The sequence below is a fragment of the Pinus tabuliformis genome, chromosome 6, assembly GCF_031772625.1.
Source record: "Pinus tabuliformis cultivar Carrire ecotype Pingquan chromosome 6, CPIR1, whole genome shotgun sequence".
NCBI lineage: Eukaryota > Viridiplantae > Streptophyta > Pinopsida > Pinales > Pinaceae > Pinus > Pinus tabuliformis.
The window spans coordinates 1,207,962,429-1,207,978,709 of record NC_142292.1 but is presented as its reverse complement, the minus strand read 5'-3'; positions in this window follow the sequence as shown (position 1 = coordinate 1,207,978,709).

Genomic DNA, 16,281 nt, shown 5'->3' with positions numbered 1-16,281 from the left:
TCATAAAATAAAGATAACAAGGAAATAATGAGGCAAATGCAAATACTTGAACAAGCCCTTGACTGGACCCCTACTAGCCATCACAGACATTTCGTCAAACATATCACGAATATGTAATCTACATGTGTCAATAACAGATCTAAGCACATGGGTCTCATACTCATCGAAGAATCACTAAGAAGCATTAATGCTTCAACACATTAACTGCTATTTCATCCATTAGGTCATATATACATTGTTCATTCATTTACAAGTAAAAACATGATGAGATCCATACATAGATACTATCATAAAACATATACATAACTAGCATGATAGCAACAGAAATACCAAGGAAATCACAACCGTATGATCCACATATAAAATAGTATAATACTCATAGAAATACAAGCAGAAATAACCTCATATTGATTATGCAAAATCCAAACCCGGGATGGGAATACCACTCTTCACTTTACCATATAATGTCTTAGCCAAATCTCTCTTCAGTCATTCACCTTCGTGCCATATTCCAAGCATGAATGTGGGATCTCATAGAACACATAAATACAAAACCATCTATTGCTTCTAGAGGCCATCCACCTCAACCTACCAAACAATGATTCCTCCTCATGGTCGGAAATCACAAAACCATCATCAGATTGGTCTCTATCCAAGCCTTCCAGGGCTCCAACTCATTTGTTCCAACCAAGGCTCCAGGAGTAGTAACTCAACCCACAGCTGCTACTGGGCTCTAGAGCGTTTGTCCAACCATGGCTCCAGGACTAGTAACTCAACCCACCAAGGGCTCGAGAGCATTTGTCCAACCAAGGCTCCAAGACTAATAACTCAAACCAAGTTATTACAGGGCTTCAGAGCATTTGTACAACCAAGGCTCCAGGAACTAATAACTCAACCCAAGCTAAGGAAACATGAGAACCAACTAAAACAAAACAAGGAAATAAATCCACAATCACCATGGCTATCCTGGAAATGGCAAGGCTAGGCAAATCCACTGTCAATCCTGGCCATCCTCCATGCCAATGACAGATTATGACAAATAAACCACATGAATATGCCATGCATGCCAAAACTAGTGACGAAAACATTCATGCAACTCAGTACCTGCAAGAAAAACCTGTTGTATTTGTTGATCCCGATGTCCTCTTGTGATTTCCTGCTCTTCCTTTGCCTTCTTTCTCCAAAACTCCAAGTATGCCACACTCTCCAAGAGTGCTCTAAGAAAACTCTAAGTGTCCAAGAGTATGAGAGAGAGAGAGAATAGAGAGAGCTCCACCAAAACCTGTTTAAAGCTTACACTGACCAAGCTTGCCAACTGATCCTCAAAGGCCTTTTTATCAAGGAGGCCTCTATTTTCTTAAATTTCCATTATTTTCCTTCAATTTCCTCCTAATTTCCTTTATTTTCATAAATAAAATGCCAATAAATGCCTCATGCCTTCCAAATCCTTTGTCATTGCCTTTTCCAATTTCCTTTAGCCATAATAACCGAATGAACACCCACTAGGATGTTTTTCCCACCATTGAACTTGGAATACTTGTCCCATGACTGTGGTCTTATATATTTTTACATTTATTTTTAACCAGGGTTGTTACAAAACCCTCCCCCTTAGGGGAACACCATCCTCAGTGTTCAATGACACCTACAACCAACAAGACTATTGTAAGAAAAACATACTACCCATGGAGGTTTATAACACAACTCGTTGCAGTATTTACAATGACCATTTGCTAAAACATGACAAACATACCATTTATTGGAGCTTTATAACACAACTCATTAGGGTACTTACAATAATAACCACATGTACACACATACACATTTGCTTTGACTAGCAAATAACCATATTGTCTATGGAGCTTTATAAATCCAGCTCGATACAGTATTTACAATAATACACACATATACACTTATGCACATTTTCTCAACCAACAAATAAAAGGATACGATGCCTGCATCTGTAAAAAGGGAATCCATAGGCTCACACCTCCACCCTCAAAGTAATACCCAGATTCACCTCCTTCCCAAGAAGTCCAGAATCCACTGCAATGTCAAATCTTCATCCAATCTCAAGCGTTATAATCCTGCGCCACTTGTCCTCTTAGTGAACAGTTATTGGCTCATTGTTTCAGGGCACAGTTCCAATGTGCATTTGATTCCATCTGGAAATGCTAATGACCAAGACAAATATATTCTCAGCCTTCCCTTCTCTGCTACACAGTCCCTCGGAAATCTGGTCACCCCCATCCATGTAGTCACACACCTTCCAAGTTCCGCTATCACCCCCATCCCGGGAAGTCCATCCCTTGGAAAGACTTCCTCGCATTGGAAGATACAAAAACCAAGGCATATCCATGCCTTAAAACCATCATATTGGTCATAGCATGCTTATGGCGATCAATGGACACTATTGGGTACCAGTGCCTCACAATGGCCCTGCTCCTGAATACTTTACTAGCATACTGTTGCATTTTCCAATCCTTTTGTTGTTGCAAATTCTTGGAGTCAATTTCAACCACCCAATCGGGCATGTTCATGCATTCTTGTACCAAGCACATAATTTCCATTAGATTTACAATAAATTGAAATAAATTCACATCATACCTCATTGGTAGCTCGTCAATAAGGTACACTTGCAATCATGTTTACTTATTGTCACAACAAGTCAAACTAGCATCTTTGACCAAATCAACATGTATAAGAATATCACATCAGGTTAGCTCAAAACATAACCATCATAGATCAAAATCATGAATTACATGCAATCATCATAAACCAAAATCATAAATCACATGTAATCAGCATAGACCATAATCATAAATCACATGCATAATAAAACTGAAATAAAATTTCAATACTTATCCTTTAATCAATCCTTAGCTTCTACCTTTTTCTTTATTCCATACGCACTCAAGATCGGTTGCCACACTCGACAAACACCCAGTGCCTTCTCCTCAACCATCTGCACATACACATAGTGTGCATCACACACATACAACCACACATGGCTTACAACACCATGCAATACATGCCTCTACACCTAGCATACAACACATACACCTACACCTAGTGTACAACACAACACAATACATACGCGTACATCTGGTGTACACAACTACACAATACATTCACTTACACTCGTTGTACAACACAATACATATACGTACACAACACACAACATAATGAATACACATGTCACAATGCCACGATTACACAATGCACATACATAGTACCACATGCCCTCAACATAACATGTACGACATGCACACAATACCACACGTACACCAGTACCATATGTACAACATGTACACAATACCACCTGTACACTACACCACTTGCACAACATGTGTACAACACCACTTGTACACGACACCACCTGCACAATGTGTACACAATGCCACATGTACACTGCACCACCTGTAAAACATGTACACAATGCCACATGTAGACAGTACCACATGCATGATATGTACACGACACCACATGTACACAACATCACATGCATGACGTGTACACAACAACATGTACACGACACCACATGCTCACATCACCACTTGTACAATCATGCACACAACACCATATGTACAACATGCACACAACACCATATGTACATAGCAGTGCATATAGAACATGTACATAGCACCCCATGTACACAACACTGCATATCCAACATGCGCACAACACCATATTCACACAACACCACATATCCATCATGCACATAGTATAATATGTACACAACATTGCATATCCAACACGTACATAGCACCATCTATACCCAACATTGCATATGCAACATTCACACAACACTATCTATACCACCTTCTACATAATCATTGCATAAAACAACATGTACACACATTATATATACACAACACCACATGTGCACAACCTCACAGATGTACCTTGTACAACATATACAACATATGCACAACAATAGTACCACACATCCAAAACCACATTGTCTTTACCATGCAACCTTGCTTCCACTGTCTTATCCATGCTTGTCCCAGCATGTCGCAAACCACATTGCTTTCATTTCACTAATGTATCCCTCAGTATAGCATGCCCATAACATAAACATAGGCATAATACAAGCATACAATATCAATTCATATCCACATGATATTGACCTCATATATTTGTCATGACTACTCTTCCCACTTGGTTCGTCATAGCGAGGAACCTCTTCATTCCATTCACCTGCACAAGCAATCATTCCTCCACAAGAATAATTCCTAATGATCTTGTTAGACATCAACATTGTATATATATATATATAGAGATATATATATATAGATAGATATATATATATATATATATATATATATATATATATATATATATATATATATATATATATATATATATAGATATATATATATTAGCATTAAACAATCATGATCTTGTCAGACAATGACATACATACATACATACAAACATTAGCCTTAAACAACCATGATCCATGGCAACCTTGTCAAACACGACATACATACATACATACTTAAACTAATGTGATAGATTCATCACACACTACCACACAGATGTAAACATAGCAAGATATGGAATCTACTTTGAACGTGTATACATATATAAACATCAACATAATCATGATCATAGCACAATTACTAGATAGCATAAGGTCAAGGTTAAGAGAACTTCCTTTATTCATGCACAACATGCACAATATTGTGAACAACCATTCCCAACACAGCCAAGGCATCTGAAACCTCAAATCCATTTACTTTACCCTTTTTGTTACCTTTCTCATGGTTGTCTTTCCATCGTCCATTATCCCAATGGACCAAACCAATCTAACTAGCCATCATATTCTTTCCTTCAACTGCCATTTACTCATGCACTGAGCTTCATTTGAGTCTTACACTGCCTGCTGGATTTCATTCAACTCCTCGCAAGCTCCATTAACTTTCCTCTTTCCCAACCAATTCCCAAGAATCAAAACATAAAAGGCACGACAAAAACAAACAAGAAGAAAATCATGAAAACCAATAACAATATGACACCACAAACAAAGTGGCATGATCATGCACTAGACATAACAAAATTGCAAATCAAGCACAACCAAATCGCAAAAGACCAAAAGCACAAGACTAACAATAGAAAACATGACTCAATCCCATGGTTCCCAAAGCCTCCAAGGGAAATCCCAAGTTGAGCCTTCTTCACGACTTCATGGCAACCTCTTTTTCCATGCAATATCTTGCATCATATTGTTATAAACACATAATTTTCAGTGCATAAATAAACATAACAATACCCTAGTTACCTTATCTTATTGTTCCAAGCACGTTGCTTGCAACTGAACACATCCTCGCCATCTCTCAAGGGACTCCAATTCCCTTGGCAGATCCACCTGTAACTAGAGACTAGCTAATATACCTATCAAATACATGTTCATGAATCTAGCACATATCCACATAATGTCAAACAAATTAGGGTTAAGAATACTTCTTGTATGGGAAGCACTCATTCGTTTGGAATTAGGATTCCCAAACATAGCCAAAGGAATTCTTGCCCAATTCCTTTCTTTTACCTTTTTACCTTAATGTAATCGAGCCTTACTAAGTATTGTCACATCACCCAATTGTTAGTTATATAAACACATCAATTGTTACCTTGTCACACTAATACCAAGCATGTTTCCCTACAACTACTCACACATGTCAGTTTCACGTTTAAAAGATCAAGACATCATGTATATTAATTTGAAATCAACCTTTACCAAGCCTAAAAACCATGTAATACTCAACAATCAACTCACATTCATCAGTCATAATACATAATGCTACAACTATCACCTACTTGCACTAAAGTACATATCAGTTGTCTCAACACATATGTGTTAGTACAATCATCTTAAAACAAGATCATTTCTTCATGCCATCTTATAGACACATACTCATATCATGCAATTAATCAAACATTCAACAACATATAGACGACTAATAGACACCAACACTCAAACACCAAATAGATGACATAAATCAAACATTCAAGCACAAGGTGGATGACATAAGCAAGTTCATATCTTAATGTATCTCAGGGGAGGCTATCTTGTCTGCACAATCAATACAGATTAGCACGATATAACTTCACAACATATCAACTCAAACATAAATAAGGTCATGATATCCATAATAGTCACTAGCTAACATGTTCACGTCCTGAGCTCATAACCATTTGTCGTTCATGCATAACAATCACATATGTATGATCAATCTAGATTAGTACAACACAATGTCACAAATAAGTTGACTCATACCTTAATTTCATAACCCTAGTCATCTGCATAGGCCAATCCAATTTAGCATGATACATATAACATCAATATATTAATGCTACAACCCTAATCATCAAGTTACTAGCATATAACAACAATAAGTTAACATATAACATGCTCATCAACAACATATAACCTAATCATCAAGCTAAATATCATATAACAACAATAAGTTAACCTATAACATACTCATCAACAACATATAACATAATAATCAAGTTATCTAACATAAAACAACAATAGCAATGCATACAACCACAAGTTATTATCATTCATGACTATCTGACACATGTGCATATGACTACACTAATCAACTAGCATCTATCATGTATGTAACCATAACATAAATAGAATGAAAGGCATACACATAACCATAATGCATATAACAATCCTTAACCTACATACTTGCATGCCCAACATACAAACTTGTATGACGACATGCTCTTGCCTTGAGGTCCAATGTTGCAACTTCACTTTGATGGTCTGCATCTCCTGCTCTATCTCAATCAACACATTAGCATCATAACATACCAATATCATCATGATGACCTAATTGCATACAATGACTTCACAATGCATGCCTGACCTACCATACATGCATAACTATAAACATGACCATGCATGCTAATGATACTCATCAATAGGTAAATTATATGGACTTTAATGCCACTCTCTAGCTTATTAAAATCAGCTTTGCTCACATTTCTTTACATATTTTATTATATTTTGCTTAGTGAGAAGGGTAAAGATGAGATGTTATGTCATGTGGCCTAATGTGCATTAATTGCACAATTTGGAGCAATTTTGGCTGATTTAAGTGCAAGAACTCGAAGTAGACAAGCAAGAGGGATTTTAGGAGATTGGATCTCCCTCCTTAACTCCTTAATCACTCGAAGATTCCTCCGCTAGATCTTATCAACTCGAAGTTACAAGTAGCCAAGCCCACCGAGGTCATTGGCAGCCAAGCCAGTGATAGTTGAAGACAAGTTGATCTCGAGTTGAGAGCCTAGCCTCCCTGATTTTAAGGAATTTGTTGGTAGCTTTAGTTGTATAAATAAGGAGGCCTAGGGCCTCATTAGGGTTTGACTATTTTTGTTGTAGCTAAGAGGCATTTTCGAGCTAAGACATTGTGACTAATAACTGTTGTGTATTTTTTATATTTTTATAAAAATGAAAAGCATTTGGGTTGACTTGAAGGGTTGAAGCTCTTGGGTTAGGGCCCAACCCTAGCAACAGATGTTCCTCTTTCTGTACATGTATGCTTAGATTACATTCATAGCTAGTTGTTGAAGTGATTTTGGTTTTGTTTAAACTACAAGTATTTGGATGATTACGTAGTTTGCTTCCATTTGTGGACAAATAGATCAATGGTACATTAGTGACAGTAAACAGTTCAGAAAATCTTGTGGTAGTGGCCTCTACCTCATATCCCTTATGGGATCATGGTTTGAGGGATCCATTCACACAACCCAAATAAATTTATTGTTTGATCACTGCATAAATTAGGTTTTCTTATTGCATAGATCATTGTTTCCAAATTTCTTAGCAGGACCTGCAATTGTCATTTTGGTCTTTTGAGTTTGTTATGCTTTAGAAGCACTTCCATTCATAAACTTAGCCATTAGCTATTAATAACTCTGTTTTTCCTAAATTCAACTCATCTTTTCCATATATAAATGAAGTTGTGCATAAATGAAGAAAAGAATGTATGTTGTTGCAGGAGTTTATGATCTGTAGGGAGACCTCATCTCTCTAGCCTCATCCAAGTCTTCTCCACCTACACTGCCAAAGTCCACCAAACACTAATCTGAATTCCTGTTTTGTAGCAAACTGGACATTTTCTTGAGCAAGTCCAACCACCCTGAAGCCTTGGACTGAGCCTTGGGTAGTGTGCACCTCCTTTGTGCCTTATTTCCCCATAAAACACCTTTCCAAAACTTCATTCTACCTTTCCTACCTCCGTATAAGATTTCGGCCTGTTTCCTGTAGTAGAACAAGGCATCCTGTAGTAGAACTAGGACATCTTGTAGTACTATAGGAGACCCCGTAACAACCTGTTTTAAGCCAAAATTGAGCAGAAATGGTCATCTGAGCTTAGGTTAGGCCTCCACTTGGCTTCCATACCCTCGACACCATTCTAGACCTGTTTCCCCATACATGTCTCCCCTGCCAAAGAACAAATTGGTTAAATTAGCATTTGCATTCATAAAACTGAAAATAAAAAAGGCTTTTTCTACAATTTCTAGTTAGCACACGCATGCAACAGTCACGGTATTTCTTAAATAAATTTCCAGGCTCATTTAGTCCAGATAACTAGATGTTATATGCAAGGTTAAGTTAGGTCTCTTTTGCAAGCAATATGTGTAGATTCTTAGCTATATGATTTCATGTCACTTTATAGCACCTTCCAATTCAACACTTTCATTTCCTAGAGTAGGTAGCATTCCCTTTCTGCATTAAGAGTAATCTTCCCTTTTCCATTTGGTAGTCACACTCCTTCTAGTCAATAGAAGACTGGTTTGAAAAACCTTAGTGGTCTATCACCCCAGTTGAAAAGTGACAAGAGTATACCATTGCATATACTGTGTATACAACGTTATCGCCTCCAAGTCTGTACAAACCCCAAGTTAATGAAGTAAAGTCGATAGCCCTAGGAGTTGCAACATTCTTACTGCAATACTAGAGCTCATCACCTATTGGGGAAGAAGAAGAAGAGACCATTCCACCAACCTACACCATGGTTGAAAATAAAAATGGGATTGAAGACAAAGAAGGAGCTGAAAATAGAGTTGAGGGTGTTTTTCCCATCAGAGAAACTAATGGAGATGCTAGGATGAAAAACATAAGACCCTCTTCCCTTCCTCACTTCCATGGTTTGACCTCAGAGGACCCATTTACCTTTTTGTTTGAGGTTGTTTCCATATGCAGAACTTATTATTATACCTCTGATGACTAGAAGTTGAAATTGTTTCCATCCACCCTCAAAGATGTAGCCTTGTGTTTGTTCATGGGTTTACTTGGGGAAAACATCACCATCTGGGCTCAAATGCAACAAGCCTTCAACAATAAGTACATGGATTATTGCCGATCCAAAGATACCAAAGAGGAAATTTTTAGAATGACCTTGGGACATGACGAGTCTATGGAAGATTATGTTGAAAGGTTCCAAATCAGCTACAAACGGGTCAAATGCACCCTCGATCCTAAATCACTTAAGCCAGTCCTTCTTAGAGGGATCAGGGAATATCTCCTAGAAACCCTAAACATGCTATAAAGAGGGGACATTTATCAGTTACCCTATGATGATATCGAGACAATTTTCAAAAACCATTCTAGGGCAACCAAAAAGAAGGGTAGGGCTAGTCATGCTTTGGCCAATTCATCCTCCTCCAACACATCCATAAAACTGAAATCGGTAACATGTTGGAAGACTTTAAGATTGAAATGTTGCATCCCCTTGTTCTGAAAATGGACATCAGGCATATCAAGAGGAAGCAGGAGGAACCAGAAATAGCCTTAGCTGTCTTCTACCCTAGATGCACCAGAAGGCACCCTATAAATGAATGTCCATTGAATCTTATAGAGATATGCTCGGTCTTTGAGGAGAACCACTCCACAGACAAGTGCCCTTCTCTACCTGGATTGAAAGTTGTGTATCAAGGAACTGAAGGGGTGACTGAACAACTCTGCTATATCAACCAAAGGAGGCCTCAAGGACCTCAACCATACTAGCAAGGCATGCAAGGGGAATCCTATTCATATTACAACCCTAACCAGAATGCATCCATTCCCCCTTGGTGCCCTCCTACTCACCCTTCATGGTCCACACTGTTACAGGGAAAAGTGTCTATGCAGAACTGCTAATCCCACTAAGGTGGGTAGCTACCTTAGAAACAAACAAAGTAAAACTACTTTCGTTTTCCTTTATGAAAGATAGATGAGAGAAGAATAAAGGAGACCAACCTCTGTCTTGCACTTGGCTCCTTGCTCGATTCCTCTCTCTTCTGATAGTCCTTTGCTACTTGCTTTCTCGTATGCCCAGCTTCACAGAGTACCTGTAGAATCAAAGCAGCATAACACTATACAAGAACATGGATCTATTATCATAAACAATCTAGGATCAGATGTAAATTGACCATACAAATGCACAAAACATAGATTACACAAGAGTATGGAGGAAAACTTGAATAGCTTTATTGATAATCAAGAAAGAGCCAAGAGAGTTACAACCAGTTGTTCTAACCCAGCATCATCCTCTCAGCAAGTAAGCCCTTCTTCACCTCATGCAAAGCTTAGATCACCCAACACTATGATGTTGCCTCAAGAAACCAACAACAATTCCTTACAAGATGCAAAATTCCAGCCTCCAGATCTCTGGGATGAGGGATCCATATATAGATGTCTGTAAGGGAGATGAGTCAGCTTGTGATTTGATCAGTGTCTTCCCTCTGATACTTCTTGCTTCCACTTGGATATTGATGATCTCTTACTCATCCTTGGTCGAATTCAGAGAGGCAAGTGTCATAGGAGAAGTTTCTGGAAGATTCCATGCTTCTCCACCTCACGGATTGACACTGCCATTTGTCTCTTCTCGCCCATCGCACCCCATAGAAGGGCTTTTTGAAATGCAACGCACCTACTGAGTGTACTTAGGTGAGATGCAACGCACTTTGCCTATGGAGCAGGTGAAATGATCCAGTTTTGACCAGTTCTGAGTAGTTTTTCATGGAGAACTTCTGGGAGAAGTTGTAATCAGTTGACCTTGTTCCTTTAGGGGTTGGAACAACACTTTTAGGGACTTAGGAGCCCTTGGTTTATGGACATTTTATGCTTGGGGTTGCAGTGCCCAAAAATGTTTATAACAGTTTCCCCCTAAAGCATGAGGTCGTTAATCTTATTTGATTTCGGGTGAAATGCTTTATCATGAGGATCCGAAGTTCTTTCAAGCTGGAAGGAGACCTGTAATAAGATACAATACAATACATTATCTTCATAATATTTCATGATCTAGCTGAGGCGGGCATTCCCATGCGCAAATTTATAAATTAATTTTCATGTACATAGGACAGACAATCGTCTGAGTGTACACTGATGATTCTGGTAGAGCCATCATCCCTTTGATTGGATGATTATCTGTGCAGCAATGATGTACATTTGATGTCTTTATTTTCCTGAATATATATCGCAGCTCGGATGGATGAAACTAGATCCAGGGTCTTCAATCTCGTTCGATCTTCACTCAAAGTACAAGCCAATCCATGTGAGAGATGTTCTCGAGTCGAACATGGAAAGACATCGCCTGATTACTAGCCAATGATGTAAGCTGCTAACAGGCACGAGAGGAATCACCGATAATGATAATGACCCTCAAGGTACTGCAGTACAATTCACGTGGTGTGAATAAAGGACTTGGCATCGAACACCACGCAAAATCTTTCGGTCGAAGGTCATTGATGTAAACCTGTCGCCGGAAGTGAGAAACTTGCCATTGAGGCATGCAAGCTTCAAAGTACTGAAATGGGTGTTCCTAGATCGACTTCTTGGATAATGAGCTGATGTCGACAAGAAGCGATCCTTCATAGGAGGGCCTTAATGAATCCCACATCAATGACACGGAACGGAGCAAACGATTTTAATGGAGGTGAAAACAGTCTGGTGATATAAGGTTCAGGGTGGCGGTCATGAAAGAATGGAGTGTAAATGTATTGCAGTGGGTGAGACACAGGTGAATTCTCTGAGTGACTTCTCTTGAACATATCGGCGACACTGACATGATGGATTGGTAGCATTAACCCCAAATGTGGATGGTGTGATGTGACCATGGTGATGTGACCGGTGAATGAAACAACCCATCCCGACTTGGATGCGGAGTGAAAGTGTCATGTTCAAGAGCGACTTGCTACCAACAAAGTTTCTTCAAGTTTTCTTCCCAATTTTCCCCCAGTCATTGTTGACCAATACCTCTTTATTTTTGTCAAGCTTGAGGAGGATAACATATGCTTGTTCTATAATTTTCCCTTCGGGCAAACCCATCGCTATGTTTTAACGAGCCTAGCGATAGTGAAACTCGTTCTTATCTGCTATGGACAAGTTTGTCGCTATTAGGTTTTAACGAGTTTAATGACAAAGATAACTCGGTCCTTTTCAATTTTGGAGAGTCTGAAAAGGGACGTAAAGGAAACTCCAAAAATCCTTTTTCGTCATCTAATCCCTTAAGTCCGAAAAAGTATAAAACAATACAGAAGGGATGAATTTTCGATACTTTTAACGAGCCGAACAAAACAAGCGCTCGATCTTTTTGTGTAATAATCCCTCAGGTCCAAAAAGATTAAAATCTAAAGGAGGGATAGCACTTCCAGTCCCTTTAACGAGCTGGAGAGGCCAATAGCTCGACAATCTTTTCATATTTTACGAGTCTGTTGAAAAGAGCTTAGAGGAGACTCGTCTTTGAGGAACGAGTGATAAATTTGGGTAGCAGCTGATTCCAGGTAAGGTTTGGAATCTCCCAATCACGGTAGTGTTACAAGGATGGCTAACAGGATCACTCTTCGCAGCTGTTCCTCGAAAGGGGTAAACAATCAAATGGAGGTGAATGATCGGCCAATACAGAGTGGAGGTGATAATGAGAACACGACCAAGGCTTTAAAGGCTAAAGTACTACATTCACGACGGTTATTTACCGGAAATTGGTTCATTTTTTAATGAGCTTAAATGCTGGGGGAAACATTTGCTCATTGCTTATGTTTATTTTTTAACGAGCATGAAGTCCGTGTTAAAACCGCTCGATCAATCCAGTCGTATAATAAGAATGTCTCATATATAAAAACGACAATTTTTCAAATCTTTGCCCCACATCCTTTTTTTATGCAAGTTAGGAAACGACCAATCCTACGAGTTTAAAGGGTTAGAGGACCTACAAATTAAAAAAAATAAATGGTCGCTCTTCGCTTGCACGCCAAAAGGTTTGCATGCTCCTAGGTATAAAATAGAGTTTCAAGGTCACCTCTCAATCTATCGACAAAACATTTGTTTTATCGAGAAAGGTTTACCTCTTTCAGGTTACCAAAGATTGTTTTATCTGCACTGCAAACAAACACTTCTTCGGCGATGCCTACCGAAATAGACAAAGGTGAGTGGCGCAGACGCCTCCACCCACATAACTTTGACAAGGGAATCTTATTCCAGTCTAACCCCCTTTTCCAATTACGGACGGGAGTGTTAGACTAGTCATATATCTCTCGCGGAAACCTACCCTATACCTGAAGTTTTCCTGCCGAAGCAGACCAGGGTGCATGCCCCCTGGGTTTTAGTCATGTCCCCCGAATCACTCGCGCTCATCAGGTGGACGGACTAGGGATTGATGAGACATTCCTTGCGTGAAAAGACCATTCAGGGATGGTATATGACTATTTGCCATGTGTGAACCGGGAAATGAAAGCTGGTCTACGAGCTTGACCACTCTTCCTTCGTGCGGAAAACACATTACTCTAAAGAGTGATGAGACAATGGCTCCCATGCAATAAATATAGTCTCGTCCAAGGAGTAGATTATAATCCAGGGGTCCTTGGACTACCATTACGTTCATGTGAACGGTTTTCCCTCTCAATGTTATGGGCACATTGGGAAGGATCCCTAACGGTCGACTGGTTCCTTTGTCAAAGCCTGTTATATTTCTCATCTCAGGCAAAAGCGATGGCGAACCAAGCGCTTTCCAAGCAGTCGAGGAAAGGATACTCACAGAAGCCCCTTCATCTATGATGGTACCGGCCATAACCATTCTATATACTTGAGCAATGATTTGGAATGGTACACTAGCCGGTAAACGGGGTCTGCCTAGCTGATTCCAGTCGAAGGAAACAATCAGGTTGCTTGGAGGTGGGACCGAATAGACGATCGGGTACTACTCTGACGAACTTCCTTCCTGCGGTAAAGGAATGGGTAAATTTCCCCCATGTTCATCGGAGTCTGTGTTTACGAAAATAATTTGGACAGTGTCATCCTTGTTCTCTTCGGTGACTATATCACCTGAAGATGGAACCTCTAAAGGCAAGACCGGGTCAACTGCCTCCTGGACCTTTTGACTTTTGTCTGGTATGGGTTCAGATGGTTTATCTTCAATGATAGATGCTTCGGCTAACCACTTGGGTGGGTCAGCCGGATTTTCAACTAGTGACGGACTCGGCAAGAGTTTCTTATATCCAGGAGGAAATCGTAACGGTGAAACCGGACAATCGTCCAAAACTCTCTTAGCTTCGTCTAAGAAGGGACAATGGTGGACGGCGTGATCGCCTTCACACAGTTTACAAGGAAATTTGCACTTTCCTTTTTGTCCAGGGGCTTCACTTTCACTAGTCGACGGTGTGCTTTCAACATGATCATCAGAGGTTGACGACACCGGGTTGTGCAAACGAGGAGACCAGTCCCTTAAGATCCGAGGGATGCAGGGACAATCTCTATGATAGTGGTCTCCTTTGCAAATGACACATGGCGATTTAGGCCTGGTCGGTGCAGTGTGTGGATTTTCGCTAGACGACGCTTGGTTGCCCCTTTTCGCCTTTGGCTCCTTCTTCTTCTTCTCTTTCTTCTTCTTTTCCTTCTTCTTCTCAGGTACTTGATTTTTGGCTTTACCAGCCTCATCAAGCGAAGAGGAAGGAGGAGAGGAAGAATTGGACGAAGTAGAGGGTTTGGGGGTAACTCTGGAATTGTCTAGCTGCTGACTCGATTGTTCAGGAATTGCGGTGTTCTAAACGACGAAGGTTGAGAAAAGCCATACGGGCAAGCCAATTGTCAATCCTGGAAGTGACAATGTGGCCATGTGGGGTGCACCAACATCTCCCCAAGAGGAGAAGGGACTAGGATTTCCTCCAAGGGGAATTCCTTGGTTGGTGGACTCCATTTTCTCAACCTAAGACCAACGTAGGAAAGGTGATGATTATTTCGTTTAAGATAAATTTTAGACGCTTTGACACAACTTGTTTTTTCAATTTTAAAGAGTCGAGAAAAAACAAAAGATGACTCTAGTCGCCTTCGATTTTTAATGAGCCTGAAGTGACAAGTGCTGAGATGGACCTTTTCCGTTAAGGAGTCTGAAAAGGAACGAAAGGGACTGCTCTGGAAATCCAAGCAGAGGGATTACCAAACCAATCACAAAACTGCAGAATACTTTTTACGGTACGACAGTCAATCTTCCCGAATGCTGTGTTCAGTGCATTGCGATCGATAGGGCGACAGACACGGCTTCCTATGGATAAAGGATTAAGCCTATTGTGGTCTCCCAAAATATACTCGACGGTACGTGGGAGCACAAGTCCGTACTGGCACTTATCGTCTCAAAGTGGAGGAATCACCCAACCAACAGTGAGAACAACAGTTACCAGGCTTTACGACGTCGGAATACGTCTCTAGCCTAGACTTCTAGATGTTGTGAGTTAGGTTCCAAAGCGTTGTTAGATTCATTAAATTTATTTTATAGTTGATCTTGCTTAAGAAATTTGCCTTTCAGGTTCACCGCGTGATGTAGATGTACAATTCCTAAAATGCAATCTAAGATGATAAACAGTCGTTTTATCTTCTTTGTGCAATGAAAATCCTAGCTACTAAGGAAAGAAAGACAAAATTCTTTCAACAAAGAGCAAAGAGCACACACTATATGCACCGTCCTAAATCAAACCAATCAAACAGTCTAAATGCAAATGCACATGCATGTATTTGTTTTCAGCCTTCTTAATATGTGAATGATAAAAGAAATCTAATGCGCAAATCTAAATTAATTTTCAAAGCGACAATTACTAAGAAGTTTCTTTTCAAAATCAAAATGAAGACAATGACAACACTTTGCGATTTGGAAACGAAAACTTGCTTTCGACACTAGAAAAACTACTAATTCAGATCAAATACAATAGTAACAGGGTAATCGACTATCAAGAACAATCAGATTCTCTTTTATGACTGAAAACGACACTTGCGACACTTTCAAATCAAGA